The 24,899-nt window shown below is 50.6% G+C and overlaps 2 long non-coding RNA genes across 2 annotated transcripts; one reads left to right on the top strand and one right to left on the bottom strand.

Moving 5' to 3' along the window:
- Positions 1–7,147: 7,147 nt before the first annotated feature.
- LOC140700623 (uncharacterized) lies at positions 7,148–10,997 on the bottom strand. The gene is made up of 3 exons (XR_012079074.1): positions 10,086–10,997; positions 8,977–9,129; positions 7,148–7,326 (listed from the first exon to the last, which is right to left on the bottom strand). It is a non-coding gene; the product is annotated as an uncharacterized lncRNA (long non-coding RNA).
- Positions 10,998–11,217: 220 nt separating this feature from the next.
- Positions 11,218–18,539, top strand: LOC140700624 (uncharacterized). The gene is made up of 3 exons (XR_012079075.1): positions 11,218–11,372; positions 17,717–17,891; positions 18,147–18,539. It is a non-coding gene; the product is annotated as an uncharacterized lncRNA (long non-coding RNA).
- The last annotated feature ends 6,360 nt before the right edge of the window (positions 18,540–24,899 follow it).

Consider the following 24,899-nt stretch of genomic DNA (forward strand, 5'->3'; position numbering starts at 1 on the left):
CTTCTCATCATCAACTCAGACTCTATATCCAACAATCTTCAAAAGCTAGGGGTATTTCTTTCCTCCAGTGTACAATTAGTCACACAAATGGCCATAGGTTCTTTTTGAGACGATCTCAGGAAATCATTCCTAGAGTGGTACAAGGTCCTTCCTCCTGGAGACTCAAGCTGTTTCTTCAATCAATGGAAACTTGAAAATTCATTCTTAAAAATTGGCAAAGAATGATGGCTTTTTCTAAGTCGTAATGGCTGACACAAGCCTTCTGCTCATCTTTTGGCTTCATCTCTTTTGATTTTATATTAATTAATTAATTGATGAGTTTCTTTTTTGGCTTCCTAGCCTTCTTACTTCAGGAACACTGTGTTCTATTAGACACGTCCCTAGATATTTGTGGGCTAGGGGTCCCTGATGGCCTGTCTAGGGTAACCATGCCCACCCTGTTTTGGACAGTAAATTGCAGCTACCTCTCCTCTGCTGTGTGGGGGTCACCCCATCCTCCTTGCTGCTGGGCAGCTCAGTTTATAACAGCCTCTGCTCCCACCAGCCCCAGATTACCGAGGCGGGCCGCAGGAGGAGCTCCTCAGTGATGCGTCTCCCCCTCTCCCCAGGCATTTCATACGGCCCTGGTAAGTGCAGGCTTCTTCAAGCCTTTCTGGAGAACAGAGTCAGCCAGTGGGTTCTCTGCTCTGATATGTAGATCCAATATAGCATGCCCTCTTCTCTCAGTCTTTTGATCCCTTCTTCCAGAACCTTCCGTCACAGTCTGACATCTCTACTTCATATAATGAGGTCCGTCGCTTTTTCACAGCTTCTCAGAACAGCATTTTAGAACCATTTCCTGGGTCCCTTTGTCAAGATACTAAGGCCTTGTATATTGGGAGAGTGCCCCCAGCAAAATACCCCTCACCCAGCTTTTAAAAATTTTTTTATTCCATTTATTTATTTATTTTGGGAGGGGGAGGTAATTAGGTTTATTTATTTGTTCTTTTTAGATTGAATCCAGGACCTTGTGCATGCTAAGCACATGCTGTACCACTGAGCTACACCCTCCTCCCCCTGCCAGCTTTGTATTCTACCTCCTTGACCCAGTACCCTCAGGTCCACTCCAGAGGGGACTCTCAGCTTCCTGCTGGTACACGTGAGCCAGTCCTGAAACTCTCTGGGGACACGTCATCCTTCTCCTCCCTTAGAAGACTTAGCACTTCCCCAGTTGAAGGTCACACTGAGCTTGACCCTAACTGTTGGTCTGACGGCTGGAAGGGAAGTGAGGGAGTTTTATCTTGTAAGGCATCCCCTTCTCTTGAAGCTTCAGTATAGGCTTCAAGCAGGGGACCCCCAGGACCTTCTAATGAGGGGAATGGGCCCCGCTCCAGGGTCAGAGGGTCCAAGGGAATCTCAGACTTCTCAGGTGCACCTACTCAGGGGTCTCCAGCCCAAGTCTCAAGAGTCTCCTCTGTCCTTCTCATTGCCCTGACATTGGCATAGGAGACTCGCCCGTGTTGAGAATTCCACCTTCCGTGAAGTTCTGCCACCCAACAATTAAGTTCGTCTGCCCTCCAGCTGCACAGATAAAAGGCTCTAAACCATAGCCACGAGGATCCTCCGACTCCCACACTTGACTGTGAATTGGTGGTTAATCAGGCTTAGCCTGTTGCTCCCTGCCTTCAGTTCATCACTGGTGCTAAGCAACAGTCACTCAACTGCACACATCTTTCAGTTACTGTTTCTCCTCTATCTCCCAAACTTCAGAGACATCGCACAGGCTAATGCATCTTCCCTGCGCCTGCAAATATCCCAATTAACTCGGGCAAAATTCTCAGCAACCTTCCTGCTACCCACTGCAGGCTGGGGGCTCCCCTGACTACCAGTGATGGGGTCCTCATCACCAACTGGCTGGCAAGAGCCCCAGCTCTCGATTCTGTCTTGAGGATCTGTTTCTCAGGACTCGTGTTGGTACCAAATGTGTTCAGTTGGGTTCCCTGGGATCAGAGCCCATGATAGGGACTCTTGTGCAACTGACATGTTGACAGAACATTTTCAGATGACGTCTGTAAGAGTGAGAACAGCAGACCAGAGCCAGGGACGCAACTTGGCAAAGATGTGGATTCAGCTCAAGTCTAACCTTGGCTTGATCCCACGGGGAGTTCTGGAGTGTCTCATTTTGAGGCAAGGTGGATGAGACTTTGTATATACATATTAGTCAGAAATTGGCTGCACACAGACCCTGGCCAGCATGAGGACAGGGTGTAACTCCTCAAATATATTCCAGAGAGCAAACAGCAGTGTTCCAGGGAAGGGGCAGCTGAGAGTCACTAGCAGCCACCATTACTGTAGAAGAGGGATGGATGCCCACCCAGTGAATGGGGTCCAGCTGACCACTGTCAGCATTGACTACAGTTTATCTCTGAGTTCATATTATTTAGTTCTCTAGCCTTTTAAAATCAGCCTCTTCCCTAGCATTTTTCTCTTTGGTCCCCCCAAATCCTAAAATGAAATGAAACCAGTCAAAGGTTGACCAGGAAAATAGGACAGAGTGACCAGAGGGATTGAGCTGGGCCAAGGAAAATATTTTGACTCACAAGTTGTGTCTCGCTGTTAACTAAACATCGATTTTATTCCTTGGCACTTTACAGATTACAGAGCACCCTCAAATCTTTTTGACTCGAATGAACCACACAGCAACTGTAGAATGGGGGAGTCACATTGTCCCCAGAGGAGTGAAGGGATTATTCTAAGGTCTCGAAATTGGTAATCGGAAGAGCCAGAAAGAGCAGCCATGCCCTGGCACCTTCCATCAGAGCTCCCTGACTCTGTCGACCTCTAGAAGTCCATTTTGAGGCCATCATTCAATCTGAAATGCGCACTTTCTCCTAGCTACAAGCTAGCGTGGACTATGATTTTCTCGAACTGTAATCGAATGTTTCAGAGTTACAGATGTGGATATATCCAAGCTTAGAGAGTTAGCCACAGAAGTTGATTTGTCTATTTGTACACGGACAACGGCCAGGTGATCAAACTGCCTGCTTCCCTGACCTCCTGTCTGTCCATCCCTTTCTGGGATGAAATCAAGATTTGCTTCCACTCAAGAAGAGCGCTGGGCGATTTGACTCGTGGAAACATGTGGTTCCGTTACCAGCTGACAGCTGTTTGGCAGCTCTGGGGGAGCTGACGGGCTGTGCGCACAGTAGGAAGGCTTCTCAAAGTCGTCGTCTTGGGGGTGGGCAGGGCGGTGTGTCCACGGAGCTGTCTCACGAGCGTGCATTGTGTGCAGCTGCAAATCACTGCAGTATGTCCTCGACATTTTCCACTCTTCACACGGGGCCAGTGACTATTTTCTCCTCTCTGGATGACAGAAAACTGTAGACTTTAACCTCCCGGCCAACGATCCTTCCTCCCACCCTGGCTGCGTCATTCCTCCACTCTGGTGACCTCTGTTTCACAATCTGGACCACATCTTGAGGCTCCTCTCCGGTTATCCCTCCAGAAATGCCTCCTTTCTGCTTGCAACTCTGACATTGGAGCATCTGCTTGGTCACTGTCTCAACCACCCGTTTTAATCTGGCCTCACCCTTAGAACCATTGTTTTCTAGCTTAGGTATTAATTTGTTGCTCGCTTCCTGTTTCCCCCCGACCCTCCACACACACTTGGAGTGTAAGCTCCATGAGGGCAGGACCTGGACCTGTCTTGTTCAGTGCTCACTCCCTAGTGCCCTGGCACGTAGTAGGTGCTCAGTAAATGTTTACTGAAGAGTGTCCCTGCTAGCTGGGATCCTTCCAACATGCCCAGTCCCCACCTCCCCCCACCAGGAAGCAGTCGGTGTAACAGGAGAGATGGGCTGTGGTAGGGGGTTCCCCCAGGGATGCTCAGTTCCACATACTCTCCCCATGAGTCCACAGAGGTGGGGTTTCCACATCAGGCCTGGCCTCAGCTGCCTGCAAACTCCCACGTTCCCCTGGGTGGCCCCCTTGCCACCGCTCTGTGCAGAGAGTAAAACCAGACACAGAGCAGATGATCATCCATGTGGAGGTTCAAGGACACTTGCTGATGGACGAAACGTCACCTAAGAGAAGGGAGGCATGGATAAGACAGTGCCCGAGCTCACACAATATCCACCGGGACATCTCAGGATGACACCGGGTGAAACCAAGGAAGCCCAGGTCCACAGCCATGAGCAGGACACCCCTAAAGGTGTACCAGATCCTTGGTCTGTGGATGAAAAGCCATTTTTGGCCCTCATCTGCCAGTGTCAGTGTGGCTTGCATCACATAAAGGAAAGGGCAGGGAGCGATGTTTGTTTGCACACACTGGGTACCGCCTGCCGTGTGGCACGTGCCATGTTGATTTCTCTATCCACCTCCTGTCTAGTTAGTGTCTAACAATCCATCTCCGACTGTCCCTCAAGGATCTAGAGTGGCTTACAAATACTCAAAATCCAAGTTGGTCAAAGAGAAAGCTGAGGGAAAAACAATCAAGTCAAAGAGGAAATGAAGGCAGGAAAAAATTCAAGGCAAGCAAGGTGAAACTGGTCCACCGTGTGGACAGCGAGATTCAGGAGACTTGGCAGAGGTGGGTCATAGGTTCGGCTCTGGCCAACCAGCATCCAGGGCAGAGGGACATGTGGCCGGGCACATAATGCTGGGTGTCCACAAGGTGAAACTAAACCAGTTGCTAATAAGCTGGTACTGGACTGAGAGTGACACAACTCTTCCTGGTCCTACAGAGCTTCAGAAGGCTAACACAGTGGGAGGCAGAGACCCATGTCCTCAGCAATGCCCTCACAGTAACTGAGGTGGCTGTTTCCTATAGCATCCCTGCGTGCAGGCGTCTGGCACCACACTGGATGAAAATGCAGGAGCACCTTCAGTGAGCGGGGACGGGATGGGCTAGAATGCCAAGTGTTTAGGAGAATGGGCAGTCACCAGGAATTCCTCCATCAATACTTCGCTGTTCTCCTCTCCGCTGGGCTTCTGAGACTACTGAGCGGTGGGCTCTGGGTTCTGTTACACGTGGCCAACAAGGTACAGGCAACCTGTCCATCTGCACAGTCGTCCAAAGCTGATCTTTGTTAACTTTCCCACCAGCTCTGTGAGCCAAGTAGTATTGTCTCCATTTGCAGTAGGAACCAAGAGGACTAAGTAACTTGCCCAAGTCACCCGACTCCTAAGTGACAGGCTTGGGTTCCAAGCCCAGGGCGGTCTGACCCCAGCGCTGCAGTCTTCCCCCTGCACCAGCCCGCTCAGGTTCTGCGCTCTAGGTGAGCAGGCCTGGTCTTACAAAATGGCGGCCAAGCGGCTTCCATCGGACACCAGGCCCTACGTTCTCTCTCTTTCATAGTCTGGGAACCACGGAACAGCCTGTTCTTTTGGCTGGAAGGGAACCAGGATGCATTTCAATCTTTTCTAACCAGGCCTCACCCTTCTCACTCTTGCTTTTGTTCGCAGATCTCCAGTTTTCCAAACCCCAACCCCCTGACTGTGGGCAGCTGCCAAACACATCTGGTGCAATGGAAGTCCAGAATCACGGTCAGTCATCCAGGTGTTGGGGAGACCCAGCCAATGGGTCATCCACGGTCAGCTGGGCAGCCTCCTGGTTGGTGGAGGTCTGGCCCTCCCCCCTTATCTTTGGAGCCTTCCTCCTGAGGACAGGCAGTGAGGGGGAGGCTCAGGCAGGGGGACTGCGCCAAACATTTGGAAACGCTTGCCTTGCAAAGACTCAGCCAAGAAAGATTTAAACATTTCTTCTACCCACATGATTTGGGAAAGCTTAGCTTGGAATTTCCTAATTTTTATGCTTAATTAAGATAAAGTGTCGTAGAGGGCTTGCAGAAGAACTTTCATTTGGCCTGAAGAGGTAGGAATCACCACTGACCTCTGGCCAGGGGAGGCTGCTAGAAACCATGGAGGCTCAGGGACAAATCCTCTTATGTCGACATGGAAGTAGCCCAGAGACGGAAAGGCTCTTGCCCTCCGTCACACGGAGAGCGGTGGCCAAGCTGGGATTTGCCTGCTAACCTCAGGAAAATGGGTCCGGTTCTCCCTACCTCTCAAGCCTGCCCATCGAGTGGGAGGGCTAGCCCAGGCTGGAGGGTGCGCCCAGCATGAGGGGGATGCCAAGGCCTGGCTCAGAAATCCACAGTCACTGTCTGCAGATTGCTGGCCATTGGCTTCCAGAAACGCCATCATTTGGCAGCTGGTACCTTGTTTTTTCTTTTAACAAGTGAAGATAATGTTACGTATAGCCAGAATTCCACTGAAAAACGCCCACTCGGGTGAGTTTTAATGAAGGGCCAGGTACAGAGCGGAGGGCAGCATTAAGGCCACCAGCAGGGATGTGCAGACTTCCAGCAGTAGTACCTCCGGCAAGCATAGCCTCCTTCCAGTCAAAAGAGATGAGCGGAGGACAGAGTGGTATTGGAGCCTGGCGAGAGATGCAGCCGTGGACCAGGGGCTGCCCTGGTATAAGCCGCTGCTGGAATTGCCTGGTCCCTGGCAGTGTTTGAATTTGCAACCTGGTCATCGAAAGTCATCTCCCTTCTTCCTTTCTCTCCCCTCCCTGCCCCAACCCCCGCCAGAGCCCCCCCTCCATTGGCTGACCCCACTGAGAAGCCAGGATGCCCAGGCCCCCAAAAGATGCAGCCTCTGGGTCAGCCCCTAAACATATGTCTGGTTTGAGCCATACAGTGTTTTTGTTTTTTTTAAAAAGCCTTTGTTGCCAATGTTTAAAATTTGGAGCTATCACATAAAAAGCTGAATTTCAAGCTTCTTTGGAAAAACTATCAGTACTGCTGGCCCCACATTTCTGCTTGGCAGGGAGAGGCCGGAGCAGAGCCACCTTCCCCTCGACGTCAAGGTGGTTTGCTCACCAGCCTGACTGCCTCATCTTACCTCTCGTCTTCATCCCTGATGTCACTGCCGGGGCCTTGAAGCCTGTCACGAGGCCACAGGAAAGCTGAGGGGACCAGAGCCAGAGAGGAGAAGCGACTTCCCCAAGGTCGCCAGAACCTGGCCCAGCAGGCAGATCCCCAGCCCCAGTTGGGTGTTCTTTCAAGGCACACGCTGCTGTCCCATCCGGGTCTGGGGACCCTTGCAGACCCACCCTTCTCTGAGTCCACGCCAGAGAATCACATTTCAAGTCAGGTCAGCATTTCCCAGACATCCAGCGGGAGGAGAAGCCAGCGCACCAGGTGCAGAGAGAGCTGCAGGCGTCTGGGCTCCGTGTCCGGGTGTTTAAAAGTGAAGGTTCCTCCCTTCACTCAGGTGTCTCCCAGCCAGTGGCCCCTGTCAGCTCCGGACAGCCCTACCAGGGTCCGTATGATCCCCCTGTTTCTGGAAGAAAGGGGGCGGCTCAGAAATGATTTTCCACCTGGGTGTGCAGGGTGTCTGGGGCTGTCCTGGGACTTGACCCCAACCTGTCTAACCAGGGTTTTACTGCCAGTGTCTCCCCAGTGACTGGGTCCACTGGATGTGGGGAGGGGCTGCCAATTTCAGCTTCCTGGTGTCACTAAGTTGGCAGCACGGCTGTCCCGTCAGTTCACTGAATGACAGGGGCCACAGGGAGGTGCGCCCAGGTCCTCAGGGCAGCTGCGACAACACTTCCAGGTTCTCAGATACTGCCACCCCTGCCTGTCCCTGGAGTGGGTGGCTGTCCACGCCAGGCATTCTCAATCCAGGCATCGAGAGACTTCCGTCAGTTATCTTAGCTTCACTCTGGAGTCTGCTGCCTGCAGAGGCAGGATCAGGGCCGCCCCGCTGGCCACACCATTCCAAGATCTCCTTGACCTCTTGGACAGGTCTTCTTGTCCAAGACTGAGATACCCCTACTCAGCTCTGGAAGCTCGCCTCTCCCCCATTTCCACTTCAAGGTGGAACAGTAGCTCGCACCTCCCGTGCGTGCTCCCACAGGGGAGGCAGGGAAAAGTGCTTTCTCGCCCATCACAGGTTCTGGGTCCCCGGAGAGCCAGGACTCCCAGCACTTCTGATGGCTGATCCCTGCTCCATGCAGACGCATCGCTGTCGACAGAGGCTGCTGGTGAGCCCGCTGCCCCCCGGCAGAGCAGGGGCTTCCTCTGCTCCTGCAAGACGGGACCCCCAGGCTCCTTCCTGGTGATTAGACAGCAAGGGGCCTGAGCGCCCCTCGACGCCTGCTTGCCCACAGATCTACCTCCTGCCCCTGCTCTGTGAGCCTGGTCCACTGACCTGCATCTCTGGGGCCTGAGACTCGCTTTGAAGGAATGTGCATTTGAAAGTTAGGCGAGTTTGAGTCTGGATCCTGTTTCTCTCCACACAAGCTACAGGACCCTGGGCTCTCCTCCCCTGGCCATCAGCTCCTCTGTCTGTCCCAGGGAGACAGGGCAGCCTACCTCAGCCTACCTGGCACAGCCTACCTACCTCCCTAGCACGTGCTCAAGTGTCGCCCCCACCCAGAGATCCACCCTAACCCTTCCAACTAAAACCCACTCCTGCGCAGCATCATTTGTCTTCAAAACTCTTGCCACCCCTTGTCACAGGATGGGTTGATTTGCTTACTTTTTTCACTGTCCGTCCCCCTCCGCATCATAACGTAAACGTGAAGGAGGACTGCACCTGTCTCATTCCACACGTACCTTCGTGTCCACAACCATCCCTGCATCTAGTAAGCCCACGAAAACATTTGTTAAATGAATGAATAGACATCATGTATTTGCCTCTTGCTGGGTGGGGGCCTGCCCCTCACCTGTCTGATCCTCACCTGTCCCCACATGTCCACTCCCTGCCGTCAGTCCTGCCCTACCCTCTGGCCTCGCATCTACTCGGAACTGAACCAGAGGCTGCCAGCCCCCTGATTTTGGCCGTCGCCACCTTCTGGAATCCCTGAAGCCGAGTTCCCTACTGGGTTGGGCCAACATAGGCCACAAAAGAGGGATTAATTAGTAATTAATTAGTAAACACAATGAACGTTCCCCCTCCGATGGGTTGGGTTCTGCCCTCCATGCTTACCATCTTGGGGGTGGCAGGTGGGGGCAGAGAAAGACAAGCAGGCAGGCGGACCACCATGTGCGAGGTCCGTGCTGGGTGGGGGTCAGCGCTAGATCCAGGAGGTGCCTCAGGGAAGACCGACAATGTCACGTCCTTTCAGGAACTGGATCCAGGCTAGTTGTTGTGTGTGAGACTGTGTTTTAGTTGCAAGTTTGCCAGAAACCAGAACTTAACTAGTTTCATTAAGTCTAAAAGGAACATTGTTGGCTCAAGGCATCAGCACAGGCAAGTGGCGGAAGGGACAGCCACAGCCAGATGCTCCAGGGTGTCTGTCTTCGGCTCTCTTGCATGTCTGTTTCCTTCCACTGTGGTCCCAGGGGAGACGCAGCCCCGGGGCGCTGAGATCCAGGAGGAAAGGGTCTCTTCTCCCACTCCCCCGATAAGTCCTGGCGAAGGACCGTGGCCGGCTCAGCTCCCCCTGGACATGTCACTTTGGTCTAGGAGGTTGGGCACTAGACAGGTGGGAGCTCCCACTCCCACCCCTGAGACCGGGGCTTGTGACTGAAGAGGGAAGAAGGGGCTCTGGGCTGACATGAGGGGTCTCTCCGGGGGCTGCCTTGGAGCTGGATTTGTAGCCGCATCACGCCTCCAGCCCTGTCCTGGAGTCTAAACACCCTCAGCTCTCACCTCTGCGACAGAAGCTTCCAAGTCCTACCACCACTGCAGCCCCGCCCACTTCCTCACACACCTCTCCCTGGTCCACGTCCCCAACCTCACCCCCGGGAGCCAACTGCTAAGTGTCAGTTTCTCCACTCTCAGGGATTCTGGGCTCTCGCTGCCCCCATCCTCACAAGCTTCCCTGCGCCTCTGAGCCCCTCAGCCTGGGGACCCCCTGGGGGACTGAGGGCCACACGAGGTCAGTGCCCTGGAGCCCCGATGGACAGGGTGGCTCTTTGGAGCTGAGAAGAGGCCATCTTGGGTCTAATGTCTGGACTGGGATAATGTCCCCCCTTTGTCCCCTGGCACACTTCTGCCTGCTCCCTGTGCAAAATGTCCTGGGGGCCAGGAGACCAGTGTCACTGAAAGAAAGGATGGGGGGATGCTCAGATGTGCTCCCTTCATCTGATTACCTTGGAGGCTCTCGGGAGCCTGTCTTGCTAAAGAGAACGGCCTCCTTCTCCAGGCCCTGGTGTCCCAGAGTTCCTGGGAGATGGACATCTTTGAGGATCCAACTCCCTGAGCAGCTTTGCCTGGATTTACCTCATTGGAAGCAACGTTGAGTTCTTGGACAAGGTTCTGCCTGTCAACTGCTGTTCGGAGCTGTCCAGAGAGGACCCGCAGGGGCCTGGGATGCGAAGCTCTCAGAGGCAGAAAGAACCTGCACTCAAAGCAAGGCGGCTGAGAATAAAAGGCACAGGAGTGTGGAAGAAACGGCACCTACCGAGCCTGTCCCAGCACCCACTGCAGGTCAGGCATCCAGGAAGTTCACTCCTTGCCTGCAGGGAGCTCCTGGTCAAATGTGCTGCTCAGCGGCTGGGGCCCTGACTCTCTCGGCCCCGTCCGGCCTGTCAGAATCATGGCGCCTTTGGCTGCCCGGGCCAGGCCCCCTCCGCACAGCTGGGTAACATTAAGAACTTGGCATCCCTCACAGCCTGCATCAGATCCTCTGGGCCTTTTCCTTGTTGCTATTGTCAGATGCTGATGGGAGTTTGGGAAGCAGGGAGGAATGTGTCTGTTCAGGGCCAGGTTGAAACTGGGCTGCAGGGTGGGGTCGGCCTGAGGGGAAAACTTGCCAGGTACCAGGTCTATCTCCAGCTGGTGGGCTCCGGGCGGCCAGCTCCAAGCCCTGGGTGCATGGATAGACTTCTCCACAGAAGAGGGGATAACAGTGGGACCCACTTCCCAGGCCCATGGGAGGACAGAGTGAGAACAGGGATGGGGAGACCCCAGAACAGCACAGAGGATGCACCCTGGAATGCTGGTGCTTGCCTCAGTCTCCCCATTCATGCCCTCCTCCTCTGCCACCCCATTCCCACCAGCCACAGTGTGAGGACATCCAAATTTCTCAAAAGGCTTGGTCTGTGCCGCCCTCTCTCACCATGCTTTCCCCAACACTTGGGCTCTAGAACTCCAGAAAATTCCAGGCCCCAGAATTCTAGAACATTCTAGGCCCAGAATTCTAGAAGATTCTCAGTTCTAGTGCTCTGGGACATTCTCGGCTCTGGAAGGGACCATTGGCACTGTCCATCAAGCACACCTCTGTGCTTTCACTGACCTCATTCCCTTCAGATGCGTCCCTGCCTTCCTCCCGGGTCTGCTCCTTTGTCTTACGGTGGAGATGGCAGATTGAGATTTTGGCCTCCACCAACACAGGCATGTGACACTCTGTGGCTCAAATCACCTCTTCTTTTTAAATTGTATGTGTTTTTTTAATTTTTAAGCTTTTTCAATTGAAGTATAGTCAGTTTACAATGTTGTGTCAACTTCTGGTGTACAGCATCATGTTTCAGTCACATATGTACATACATATATTCCTTTTCATATTCTTTGTCATTATAGACTAATAAGATATTGAATTTAGTTCCCTGTGCTATATAGAAGAAACTTGTTTATCTATTTTATATGTATTAGTTAGTATCTGCAAATCTCGAATCCCAATGTATCCCTTCCCACCCACTTTCCCCCTGGTAACCATGATTTTGTTTTCTATGTCTGAGTCTGTTTATGTTTTGTAAATAAATTCATTTATGTCTTTTTTTAGATTCCACATACAAGTGTTACCATATGGTATTTTCCTTTCTCTTTCTGACTTACTTCACTTAGAATGACAATCTCCAGTTCCGTCCATGTTGCTGCAAAAGGCACTATTTTATTCTTTTTATGGCTGAGTAGTATTCCATTGTATAAATATACCCCAACTTGTTTATCCAGTCATCTGTTGATGTACATTTTGGTTGTTTCCAGGTCTTGGCTATTGTAAATAGTGCTGCAATGAACATTAGGGTGCATGTGTCTTTTCGAATTAGAGTTTTTTCTCCGGATATATCCCCAGAAGTGGGACCGCTGAATCATATGGTAGGTCTATTTTCAGTTTTTAAGGAATCTCCATACCGTTTTCCATAAAGGCTGCACCAAACTACATTTCCACCCAACAGTATAGGAGTGTTCCCTTTTCTCTACACCTTCTCCAGCATTTATCATTTGTCAAATCATTTCTTCTGAGAATCCTTCCCTGACTTCACCTGTCCCCAGGTGTTCTTAGCTGAGCCTCCTCTGTGCCCCATGGAGACATAGATACACACCTGGCACCAGGGCCCCACCTCCCTGCTCTGCGCCCACCTCTGGTTTCCTTCAGGCTGTGAGCATCTTCACCACAGAGAACCCCTGCGCCACCAGGGCAGGCCTGTAGGGGGTGCCCTCTGATGCTTTTTGAGAGGCTAAATGAAGGACTCCGCAGAGACGGGGGCAACAGTGGTCTCCCACTAGGAGAACAGAGCTTCCACCCCAATCTTTCGCCCAGACTCAGTCAGGCGTCACTTTCCATCCAAAGACCCCCGGCTCTGAGAAGACCCAAATTAAGCTCTGCTCAGCCACCAGCTGAAAGCCCGGGACCAGCAAAGAACAGTCTTGCCAGCTCTTTTCTCTTCGAGTCCACATCGTGTGAGCTTCTGCCAGAGGCGTGAGAGTGAGGTCGGCGGGGCCGCGGGAGGAGGCGATGAGACGTGCTCATGATCTTCTCCTAAGACTCTTCAGGGTTCACTTATTCAAGTTACTCAAACATACCCCAAAGGTTAGAACTCGGGCTATGGGTACAGGGCTTGTTCCCCAGAACCTGAACACTGAGTGGCTGGTTTGTCCAAGTCAGACTCTTCTCCCTAAAAGATTGCCAGGCCCTGGGGACCCTGTGAGTCCGACTTCCAGGGGCCCCAGCCCGCGTCAGCATGAATCAGGGACCCACATCCTGCCAGCCTCTACCTCTTTCTCTTCATCGTCTGCCGACCATCCCAGCAACCTTCATTGCCATGAGGGGCCTCGTGGTCCCTGGGTGATCTTGACAGTGACTGCTTCCTCTCTTCAGCTTCCTTTCTTAGGGAATAGGGAGACAGTCCCTTATCTGCCACCCTCATCGGCATGCTGTGAAACTGAATGACTCAAGCATGAGAAATAACTATTTCCCTCTTAAATGCAAAATGATGAGTAGAGAGGAGGCAGTGGGCTGGGAGCCAGGACACGTGGATCTGAGTCCTGGCTTTCTCTGATCCACACAGGGACGGGCCCTTGGGAGACTCACTCACACCCTCTGGGCCTCCATTCTCCTCATCTGTGAATAAGTCTTGGCCCTTGGCCTTGGCTGATTTCAAGGACCCTGCCAGCTCCAGCCCTCCGGAAGCCTGCGCATCCCATTTCTTCTTGACTTAACAGTACCTCTTCTTGTGGGGAGGATGGCCTCATCAGATTTGCTGAAACGGTTTTCCCAAAGGATGCAGCCAGGGGAGGGTGGGTGTAGCTCAGTGGTAGAGCGCGTGCTTAGCAGGCATGAGGTCCCGGGTTCCAACCTCAGTATCTCCATTAAAAAGAAAAGGGCCGAAAAAAAAAAAAAAAAAAAAAAAACCAAACCCAAAGATGCAGCCATGGAAAGCTGGCTGAGCATCCACATGAGGCTGAGACTCCCTCCACCTCAGGGGCCCTGCCAGCTGCGACTGTGACCTGCTAATCTGCCAAGCATGTTATGGGATCTGACCCGGCCTGGCCTTCCTGGCAGCGGGGCTGGTCCTTCTGACTTGGCTGGTTGCAGGAGGCCTCCTTGCCTGACACTGACTCAGGGTTAGGAAAGTCATTCATCACTGTTGAGTCTTCAGGGGTGGGGCTCCCTCTTCCTGGTAGGATCTCCTCCGGGCTTGGCCTCCTGTTGCCGCGGGCTCTCACGCCAGGGCCCCGGAGAGGGCCAGTCATAATGGACGGCGGGGCTCGTGGTCCAGCCCCAGCTCTGCCACTTCGCAGCTGTGCAGCTTTGGAGAGGTCACTTGGCATCCCAAGGTCTCTCTGTCCCCAGGGGCAGGGCGGCAGGAAAGAAGTACGCCTGCCCCTCTCACAGGGCGGTGTGAGGCTCAGAGGAGCTGCTGGGCGGGCAGGGGCTCTGTGGCCTCTGAGGGACTGTGGATTCGTACGCAGGTGGTTATCTCTCTCTGCTGTGGTTACTTAGCAAGGACAGCACTAAGCTGCAACGAGTCCCCCAGTCAATTCGTGTTGCTAAAAAGAGCAGTGGTTAAGGCGGGCAAACCTTCCTGCTGTGATGCTGTGGAGACAACACAGGCGTGAGAGTCGGCTCCAGCCCGCTCATCACCTCTGCGATGACGTGGATCCCAAATCTGTGGCCCCCAAACCTGGCCGCTCCATCCATAAAATAGGGACAGTAATAAATATGCCCAATAATTTCACTGGGCTACCCCATGTTTTGACCCTCAACACAGATTAGATTCAAGTAATTTATTTGGTGATGACCAGGAAGAATGTGGAAGGGGGTGAAGGTGGGTGGGTCCCCCAGAGCCTCTGAAGAGTGTGAAGAACACACCCTGAGTCGTCCCACCATGGGGATGGGGACCCAGAGTGTTTATCCACCAACTGTGAGCTGCTCTCGGGGTGTTAATGCCCCAGAACTTCCCACCCACCTGTGTGTGAGCCAAGGACGTCCCTGGGACCAGAGAGCATCCTTAGGCAGAGATGCAGGAAGCCAGGGACGGGTCTGGGGACTCAAGAGCCAGCTGGGAGTGGGGTGCAGGCGTGGGCCAGATGCTGACAGAGATTGCTATGCCACTGTGTGGGTTGTGTGAGGGTGACATGAAGTAATGGAGGAGAAAAAGTTGCTGGCCTCTGGCAAGCACTGGGGGAGATAAAACAAAGGATGCTGTGGCCATCAAGCCATCAGCCACTACCGACACCCCGGTGGTTAGCTGGAGGAAACCTAGGATGGTGCCAAAAAGGATGCCCAGCCTCTGCAGCCATCCCCAGGGCTGCCTCCTGAGGGGACTCAGGATGGGGAAGAACAGGACACTGGCCCTAGACAGCTAAGGTGCACATCAAAGGAATGATTTCAGTGAGCCCAGATTTTGCACCTTCTCATACACAGAAAAGTGCTAAATTCCTCAACTTGGGGCATCTTGTTTTCTTTAATTAACACTAATCTTTTGATGTTCTGACAACCTGGTCTTTGTTGCAAAAACTCACATATCGTGGCTCCTCCCTCGCCTCTTCCGAGCAGTCCCTTAGGGTGATCTGGGAGGCTGCCTCCCGGGCTTGAAGTCCTCAGAAAGCCCAGCAGATAAAGCACGATTCTCAGAGTTTAGGCTGTGCATTTTTAAAAAGTCAATAGCTCTTATCACTGACTATCCTCTAACTTCCTCAGTCCCTGTGGCCACAAGCTTCAAGGGAGGCTGCCTCCAGCCCAGCTCCAGAGATGGGGTCTTGGTTGATTTAAATCCATCCTGGCGCCCTGGGCCGCTGGCCTGTGATTGGCTTACATGGCCCTGGGATGCCTTTCTGGTCCATGAGACACAATGAGGAGGAGACTGGCTCCTAGCAGGGGGCCAGGAAGAGGGTCCCCTGAAAACCTCCACATGTTCTGTGTCTGGAATCACTCCTGGGGCAGTGGCCACACCTTGTCATGGTTCCGGTGGCCTCAGCTGGGGCAGAGCAACATTCTGTTAACTTTCAGAAGATGGCTTGAGTCCAACAGGTCTGCATCTAAAACTTCCTACAGCAGGGGAGCTGGGGCACAGGTTTACCTCCAAGATAAGCTTCCCGCAGAAACAATATGCATGTATTTCCTTCTTGAAGAAGGAAAAGAAAAAGAATGTTCTGGCATTTTTTCCACCCTCTCTGTCTCCACAAATGGATCTAATTTGCAATCAATGTGCGTGTTTCCCATTCTAAAGACCTGAAGGGCTGGGCTTGGAAAAGAAGAAGGGAGTCATTTGTGATAGGACCGAGAAGGTTGGAGAAGCCTCCACATTCCTGCACATTTGCACCTCTCCGGGACAGGACTGGGCTGCTACACTTAGCCATGTCCTGAGGACTTCTAGCTCCTTCTGGGAGCCTGGGAGGCTGGATGAAATCATTGGATTATGAAGCAATTTTACTTGGAATGAAGGGTGAATTTTGCTTTCCTTTGACAAAGAAACACCAGCCTGTATCTGGCCTTCTTTTTTCTTGATAATTCATTTTAGGAAGGAATTCGAATATAGTTAAGCTGAGGTTGCACAAGGCCACGTCTGGGGCTGTCTTGGAGCTGCAGAGCCCAGCAATGGCCATGACAGTGGCTGGAGGGAAGGTTTGTAACTGGCCACACTGGAAGGAGGGAAGGACTCAGGTCCAGGATTCGGGGGACCTGAGGGGCTGGGAGCCTTCCCAGACCCGTCCCTGGAGAAACAATGCATCAGGAAGAAAGCCCTTCATTTTGGCTGCTTTAAAATGGGCTGGCAGAGCTGTAGGAACACTCGTGGTAAACTTAGGGCATCAACCGTTATAAAATAGGAACTCAGGATGGGGAGAAATTAATACTATTAATAATGATGAGGGTGATTCCTCTGCACAAGGCACTCTTTCTACTCCCAACAGCTCCTCTGCCAGGCAGACGTCACCATCCCCATTTTTGTATGTAAAGAAATTGAGGCTCGGAAGTGTTGCGTATCTTACCCAGGATCACCTGCCTTGTAGGAGGGTGACCAACTGTCCTGGTTGGCCTGGGATGGCCCTGGCTTCAGCACTAAGATTTCCACATCCCTGGAAACCTTCCGTTCTCGGCAAACCAGGACAGTTGGCTACCACAGAGGAGTCAGAGTCAAGATTAAAACAGAGTCCACTTGCTCCCCAAGCCCATTGCTCTCACATCTACACCATGCCAGCTGCTGGCTTCCAGGCCTCATGAGATCCTCACTCTCAGGGTGAAGCCAGTACCCAGGGCCACACAGTGGGAACCTGGGGAGGAAGGATTCCAACCCAAGACTGTCTTTCCCCAGAGTCTCTTCCTTCCCATAGGATCACCTCTACCAAACGCAATGGTGGAAGTTTCTAGAATGCCTTTAGCCCCGTGGGGCTGCTGCAAATGGATAGGTAGGCCTAATGGATGCACCTTTCTAGGGATGACACACACAACCTGGGGGAGAAAGTTGAGTCTTTGCAAGGTCTGCCTCCCTGCTGGGCCTGGAGCCATACCTGGCAGAGAGTGGGCACACATTAAGGCTTCACTGCGTGAACAAGGGATAAAATCACACAGGGCTTGATCTCACTAAAGCAGCAAGACAAATGTTCAACTCAGTAATTGGCAGACATAATACAGACATAAAATAAGGACCGGTTTTAAAAGAACTGCAAACACATAAGTCAAATGTGGTAACTTTTTTCATTAGCATTAACTGTTGTCCCTCATGTGACATAATCTAACTCTGATGTTCTTCCAGGGCTAGGCTAAGCTGAGGTCTCTCTCTCTCTCTCTCTCTCTCTCTCTCTCTCTCTCTCTATATATATATATATATATATATATATATATGTATGTGTGTGTGTGTGTGTGTGTGTGTACATATCTTCTGTGAATATATATTCGCAGAAGTTTTTCAAGCTGTGTCTCCTTTGTGGAAGCTGCTTTGAATTTGCGAGCAACTCCAGTGGAAAACTTGCTCTTTCATCGTGGCTGGCACTGAACAGCGCGTTTAGCTGCTTGTCCTAATTAGCCTAAGATTTGTTTCTGGGTTTTGCTCCTCCCCAGCATCTCGGTCTTCCCAGCCACCGAGGTTCCAGGGCCTCTGTGTCCTCATCCTCTGTAGCCAGAACAGAGCCGTAGCGGAAGGATGCGCCAGCTGAGTCTACTCTGAGTGACCTCTGAGTCTTGGCTCTTGGGAAACCGCTGGTGGATTCCGACGTCCGTTCTTCCCCTGTCCATGGTAAGAGAAGCCTTACGTTTTGGCCAAGCTATGGCCACTGCCAAAGTGAGGACTACATTTCTCAGGGTTTCCCGCCAACTGCGGCTGTTTGGCTTAGTTCTGCTCAAAAGGTGTGAGGGTGGTTTGTATAAGCTCCGAGTTGTGCCTGCCAGGGGAGGGCCATACCCTCTTCAGCACCCTTTCTTCCCTTTCCACTGGTTCAAGCAGAAACATGGGGCCAGTGGACTCAGTGGAAACATCTGTTCATTCATTTAGTTAACATAACCAAGCATGGAAACAAGACTCCACAAGAGGCAGCCCACAGAAACAACAGACGATAGAAAGAGACCTACAAAGACATCAGATGCTGGAATGATCAGAGGCCGACTGTAAAGCAAAGATGCAACAACGAAGTGAGGAGAAGCTGGGTCCCTGCAGCAGGATGGCTGCCCGGCTAGCCCGTGTATGTGGGAAAGAAATGCTTTTCTTGGGTCTCTGCTGTAGCAACTGACTCCATATCCCGGTAATACATGCGGCCTTTTTGTAGCGGCCATTTTCACTCATGAGCCATTGCCTTCCAATATTAGTGTATATATCATACTTACTTGCATGGACTTTGTAACGGAACAGCTTAAGCTGATATCAAATAAAATCTTCACTTCCAGGGTTTTTTGATCAGAATTTTTATCAGAATCTAACCATTCTTTTTTTTTTCTTTTGGCTTAAAGCAATAAAGATTGATTGATTGATTGACTGATTGATTAAGCATAGTTGATTTACAATGTTGTGTTAGTTTCTAGTGTACAGCATAGTGACCTAGAGATTATACTAAGTGAAGTAAGTCAGACGGAGAAAGACAAATATTATATGATATGAATCCTTTCTTAAATGAAGGCAGCTGGGGGAAGTTGCAAGGGTCCAGTGATGGGGAATCTAGAATTGGTTGGAGGCAGTTGAAAAACAGAGGGAGGCAATGATGGTGGGGAGGAAGAGGAGGTAGCTTGGTAGCTCCTAAACTTTATTGAGCACCATATGTATACTTGGAACATACTTACATGAGACATTATTTGTTGTTTCTATAAAATACGAGTTTAACTAGGTGTTTTGCATTTTATCTGGCAGCCCTATTTCTACCTCAACCTCCTTCGTCACCTGGATATTTCCTCCTTGTCCTGCTGCTCTCAGCTCAGGTGCAGTTTCCTTAAGGAAAGCTTTCCTGACTCCTTGCCCAGGCTGGACCCTCATTACAGCTTCTCCCAGAACTGTACTCCTGCCCCAGAGCCCTTGTCTCCACCTGACTATTTGATGAGTCTCTTTCTCCTCAAGCAGACAGTGAGTAACTTGACGGCAGGCCCACCCCTGCTTTTGCTCACCCCTCCGTCTCCTCCCACCCCAGCACTGTGACTGGCACGTGGAAGGGATACACTAGATCGTTTTGCAGTGAAATAAAGGCTGGTTGAGGAATTTGTCTAAGACCAGCCACTTAGCAAGTAGGAGAATTAGGATCCAAATCTAAGGAACAAAGACAAGAGCTGTTTTAAAGGAAGACAGAGACTCTGTAATGTAGCCTTGGGTGTCCCCCAGCTCCTTCTGTAGCCTCTTCTGTGGAAGGCAGCTCAGTGCGTTAGGCAGGGCTTTAGAGCAAGGCTGCCTGAGACTGAATCCAGGCTTGATTACTGATGATCTGGGTGGCTGTGGGCTGGTCACCTAACCTCTCTGGGTCTCAGCTTTATCTGCAAAATAATGATAAAAAATAGTAATAGCTCTCTCATGGGATTGTTGTGAGGATTAAATGAGTCACTTCCTCTGGAACCCTTAGAAGAGTGCCGGACACACTGTCAGCGCTCAGTAAATGTGAGCTACTGTTATGCCATCTCTACCATGCTCACTATAGTCCAGCCATACCCACAGAAGTCTTTCCTACCTCAGGGCCTTTGCATGTGCTATTTCCTTTGTTGTCAAGTCTTTTTACCTAGCCAGCTCCTTCTATCTCTAATTAAATCCTTTCTTAGAAGGGCCTTCTCTCCTCCCACCTGACAGTGTTTTGTACTCACCACCACCCCACCCTCACTCCATCCTGTCCGCCAGGAACACTGACCACAATATGCAATAAAATGTGTATTTGGTGCCATTATTTAGGGTCTGTTTTCCTCCACAACTCTAAGTTCTGCGAGGGCAGGGACCCCTTGCTTTCTCCCCATGAGACCCGCAGTGGCCAGGAGGGTGCCAGGCACACAGTGGGTACTCAGCCAGTGTTTGGTGAATGAATACATGAAGCCCAAACCACCAGGACATGGCAACTGAGAGCACAGAGTGGAGTGAGGGGAGGGCGATAAAGGGGCCTGGGAAGTAGGGAGCAACTTTGCCTTTAATGGAAACAGAGAGCAGGGGAGGGACCTGGACTCAGTTCAGCTCAGTAAATGCCTGTCCTGCCTTCTGCCCTCTGCTGTAGTTCACCCTCATCTGTCAGTCACTCATGCTAGTACATGAAAAACATCTTGGGGGCCAAGTAGCACAGATGAAAGCTCTCATGACCTTGAAAGCTATTTCCTCCCATAGTGGCTGCCTTAAGATTTCTGTGTGCATCGAGGGGATGGAGGAAAATCAGGATAATGATCACCACCAGGAATTGCCAATTCAGAAATATACATTATATAAAATAGTCCTTTAAAATCCCACAAAGTGGGGGAGGGTATAGCTCAGTAGTAGAGGACATGCCTAGCATGCATGAGGTCCTGGGTTCAATCCCCTGTACCTCCATTAAAAAACTAAATAAACCCAATTACCACCCCCCAAAATAAAAAATAAAATGTTTAAAAAAAAACAAATGAAAAAAAAGTCCCACAAGGTATTTTCCCCCCATTTTTCAGATATGAGTAGTCTTTGAATGGATCAGTGATCTACCCAAAGTCACAGAAAGTAGCAGGACGGCTGGGATTTGAACCCTTGTCCATCTGGCTCTGAAGCATGTGCAATTGCCCACCCACCCAACAGCCTCCGAAAAGCTGGCACTTGATGTGATTGGTCTGGCTACCAGCCCTAGGTCAGCACGAGGCAACAAGGGTGAGAGGGTCTTGGGGTCCGTGCTTGAGTTACTCTCGCTTGATACTCTTTCCTTGATTCTTTCACCTATGAGTCATCAATCAACCCATTCATTCAAATGAACTGCACAAGGCAGACACACCCACAGGAAACTGCAGTGAAACATGACTACCTGGGAAGGTTGACACTGGCGAAGGCTGGTGTTGGGGATATTGACCCTTATGTTGCCAAGTTCTGGGATTCAGCTACTTAATGAGCCCTTGAATCTCTAGGATGCGGTCCAACAACGGAGATCCACAGAAGACACTGACTCCTGTTTAACTCCTGGGGCCCCAGGAGCATCTCACCTCTGGTTAATCTGTGTGTCCTCACAGCCTTAACAAAAAGCAATTGCAGTGTGTGTGTGTTTGTGGGTGCGCGCGCGCACGCACGCGTGCATGCATGCACTTTAGAAAGATTTAATTCAAAACAGGCATTTCTAGAAGTACCATATCCCCAATGGATGGAGATAGGGGGGTCAATTAATGATGTGAACAAAGAGAAGGTACCAAGTCAAAGGTCATCTGTTCATTCAAGAGACACTCACTGAGGGATCCTGGGCACCAGCGCATGTGCCCCACAGTCTAGAGGGTGGAAGGACAGTAAACAGTGACCATGAAGTGACCCAGGTGCTGGGAAGGGGTGGACACAGAGATGTGACCCCCAGGTCTGTGGTTGAAACATCTGTATCACATCTGTCCTCACTCTGGGTCCTCGGCTCCCTGAGGGCAGGGGACCCGTCCTGGTCTTATGTGTTGCCCCAGGCAGGGCCTGCTGAATGCAAAATACAAATGAGAGGTCGCTTGTTCAAAAAAAGGGAAAAAAATGCCCTCAAAGGTACGAAAATATAAAGCTTCTTTTCTTTTGTGGCCTCTTTCTTGAACTCTCATAATGTTTTTAAAAATTTACTATTTAATAGCAATCTAAGTAAATAAAAATAAAAATTATTAGCATGACTTTTATCATTTAATTTGGGTGATGCCAATTTTCAGTGGAAATCTCTGAGCATTTAACTCCGATGCAGAATCTCAGAATTACAGGTTCATAGCTCATATGTGCACACGTGGTTCAGTTTTACCCAAACAGGGGAACCTGCACAAAAGTAACTCGCCTGTTCTCACTTCACTTCCTTTTCCTTTTAAATGAACTATAGTCAATTTACAACGTGGTGTTAATTTCTGGTGTACATTGTAATGATTCAATTGTACATATATATATTCCTTTTCATATTCTTTTTTATTATAGGCTACTACAGGGTATTGAATGTAGTTCCCTTTGACATACAGCAGGACCTTGTTGTTTATCTTTTATATATAGTAGTGTGTATCTGCAAATCTTGAACTCCCAATTTATTCCTCCCCACCTCCTTCACCACTGGTAACCGTAAGTTTGTTTTCTCTGTCTGTGAGTTTGTTTCTGTTTTGTAAATGAATTTATTTGTGTCATTTCACTTCTTGATGTGCACACACTCCAGCAGCACACTCAGTCCTCAGCTCACAGATGAGTGGGGAAGGACGGAAAGGTAAAGAAACGATGGGTCACTTGATCTTTCCTTTCCTTCTGTGTCATTGTTCTCAGAGTGAGATTGGCTCATACAGGGAAGACAGAAGATGGAGGGGATCGGATCGGATTCCTCGGTCATTGGTGTTTCTTATAACCTCATGGTCTTCTTTCTGCATTTGACGCTAGTTCTGGTTGTAACGAAAAGTGTGGCCTCTGGAGGCTATCGGAGCCCCTTCTACTCAGTCATAGATGTAACATTTACCTTGAACTTGCTTTGAGAATCGCTGAACTCCAGCATTGCAGCTCCATGGGAATTCTGTGCTCCTGGGGCCCCGGGAATGCTATATGTGGATGGCATGGCAGGGAACGGCAGACACCCACGTTGCGTGTGTCTCCTTTGCTCACAGGCACTCTCTACGGCCCCATTGGACTCCACTTATGAAACACAAGCTCAAAGACAAAATCATTAAGAATTTCAAGATGGTGATAGCAGAGCATTAAACCAAGCTTGGGGTCCTTCTGGGTGTGAGGTCCATGAAATTGCCCAGATCCCACATCTGTGAGGCTGGCCCTGTCCCCAGTGCCTTAGTAAACTTTTGCTGATGAATGAAAATCTTCACCAAGGTACTCATATTTGACTTAGGATCCTTGGCCAGATGGAAGTCTCCCAGACAGAGAAAGGGAGGCCAGCAGACGCAGGAGAAGGCATGGTAGGATGGGACTTGTGGTGGAATTGGCACAGCTCAAGTGTCTTATGCCAGGGAGGGAGGGGCAGTGACGAGGCTGAATAGGAGAGCTGGAGCCAGGTTGGAAAGGTCTTTGTATTCTAAACTAAGGAAGCTGGACCTCTACCGTTGGCAATGGGAAATCACTGAAGATGCCATCAGAATTAGTTTCAGCAAGAGGGATCTCTTGTAGAGCAGACGAGGGGTGGGGAGAGGGGTGTGGCTACACACCTGGCGCAGAGGCAATGGGTCTGGACATGGGTGGGGCTGCAGGACAGGGAGGCGGGGCCCACCTGAGGGAGATTCTGAGCTACAGTCCATGGGGTTGGGTGAGCTTCCCGGTAGAAGTGGGGCGGACAGATAGAGGCCAAGGATGAGCCTTGGGTTTCTCAGCTGGGCAACTGGGTTCTCTAACGTCTCAACCCAGAAGGCTTAGACACCGCAGGTCTAGAGACCCCTGAGAATCCCCTCATGATCCACGGCCTGCAAATCCTTCCACTCACCCTGCTCTCCTGCTGAGGACGAGAGCATTAAAGCACAGAACACAGACCACAGCAGAGAGAGTGTTATTTTTAAGAAAGCCCATGGCACAAATAAAAACGCAGTATTTCAAGGCTTCGCTTATTTGCAGGGAAGAGACCGTGTCAGCCTGAAGGTTCTGGACAGTGAGCCAACCCCTGCTGGCATCTGCAAACACTCCTGGATGTCAAATAATAGAAGCGCCAGTGTGAAAGGCCCTCATTAGGGTCTTGGCACGAGCACGCCGTGATTTCAGAGGTCCCCCCTGAGCTGTGTGTGCCTCCCTTGAATTCCAAGAGGAGGATCTGACTGCTTTCAGCTCCCAAGCAGAGCAACTGCTAGAGGAAGGTGGAAAGATGTGTTGCTGCCAACAGAATCTTGCTGTTATTGCCATTCATGTATTAGGCCTGAAGAATCATCCATTATCTTATACTTGCAACCTGAAGCCCCTTATGCTGTCTGATTCTCCTCACACTCCTGGGTGGGAACCTGGGCCCATTTAATAAATGAGGCTCCTGGAAGCTAGTAACTTGCCTAAGGGCATACCCTGGAAAACACCAGAACTTTCTCCCTGTGCTTCTTGGTCCAAATTCCCATTAGATCAATGCTTCATTTTCCCACAAAAGTATTCCTATTAGAGAGAGGTTTGTCTGGGGCGTTCTAGAGGGAAGTTTATAGTGGTTCCCTCTAACAAGGAAAATGTAATTTAAGTCTAATATTTTATCTTAATTTATATAAACTTTGCATCTCATGGTATATTATAATGGAGTTTTTTTTTAAACATAGAAGCAATGCATTGAGTGTTGTATCCAGTAAGATGATGCTCTAAGAAGGTCTGCTGCATTTATCCTGTATCTGAGCCACTGGGTAGGTCCTTGATGTACTTCATATAGTGAGGGGAACTGTGTTGCACTATAGCTGCCATTGTGGTCTAGGAACAGGAGAAGATGATGGATAAGCTACCCACAATAATGCTGCATAACAAGCAAGCTCAGAATCTCATCTGCACACAGCAGTAAGCATTTATTTAGTTCACAGATCACCTGGAGTTTGGCTGATTTTGGCTGTGCTCTGTCATGTGTCTGCTAGCCGGTTGATCTCAGCAAGGATCATCTGGGTGATGAGGTTCTGGTCCACATGCCTTTCAATCTCCTCCAGGGTCCAGTACCTGAACCCAGGCCTACTCTCCTGGCAACAGTAT

The sequence above is a fragment of the Vicugna pacos genome, chromosome 2 (assembly GCF_048564905.1).
Source record: "Vicugna pacos chromosome 2, VicPac4, whole genome shotgun sequence".
NCBI classification, from domain to species: domain Eukaryota; kingdom Metazoa; phylum Chordata; class Mammalia; order Artiodactyla; family Camelidae; genus Vicugna; species Vicugna pacos.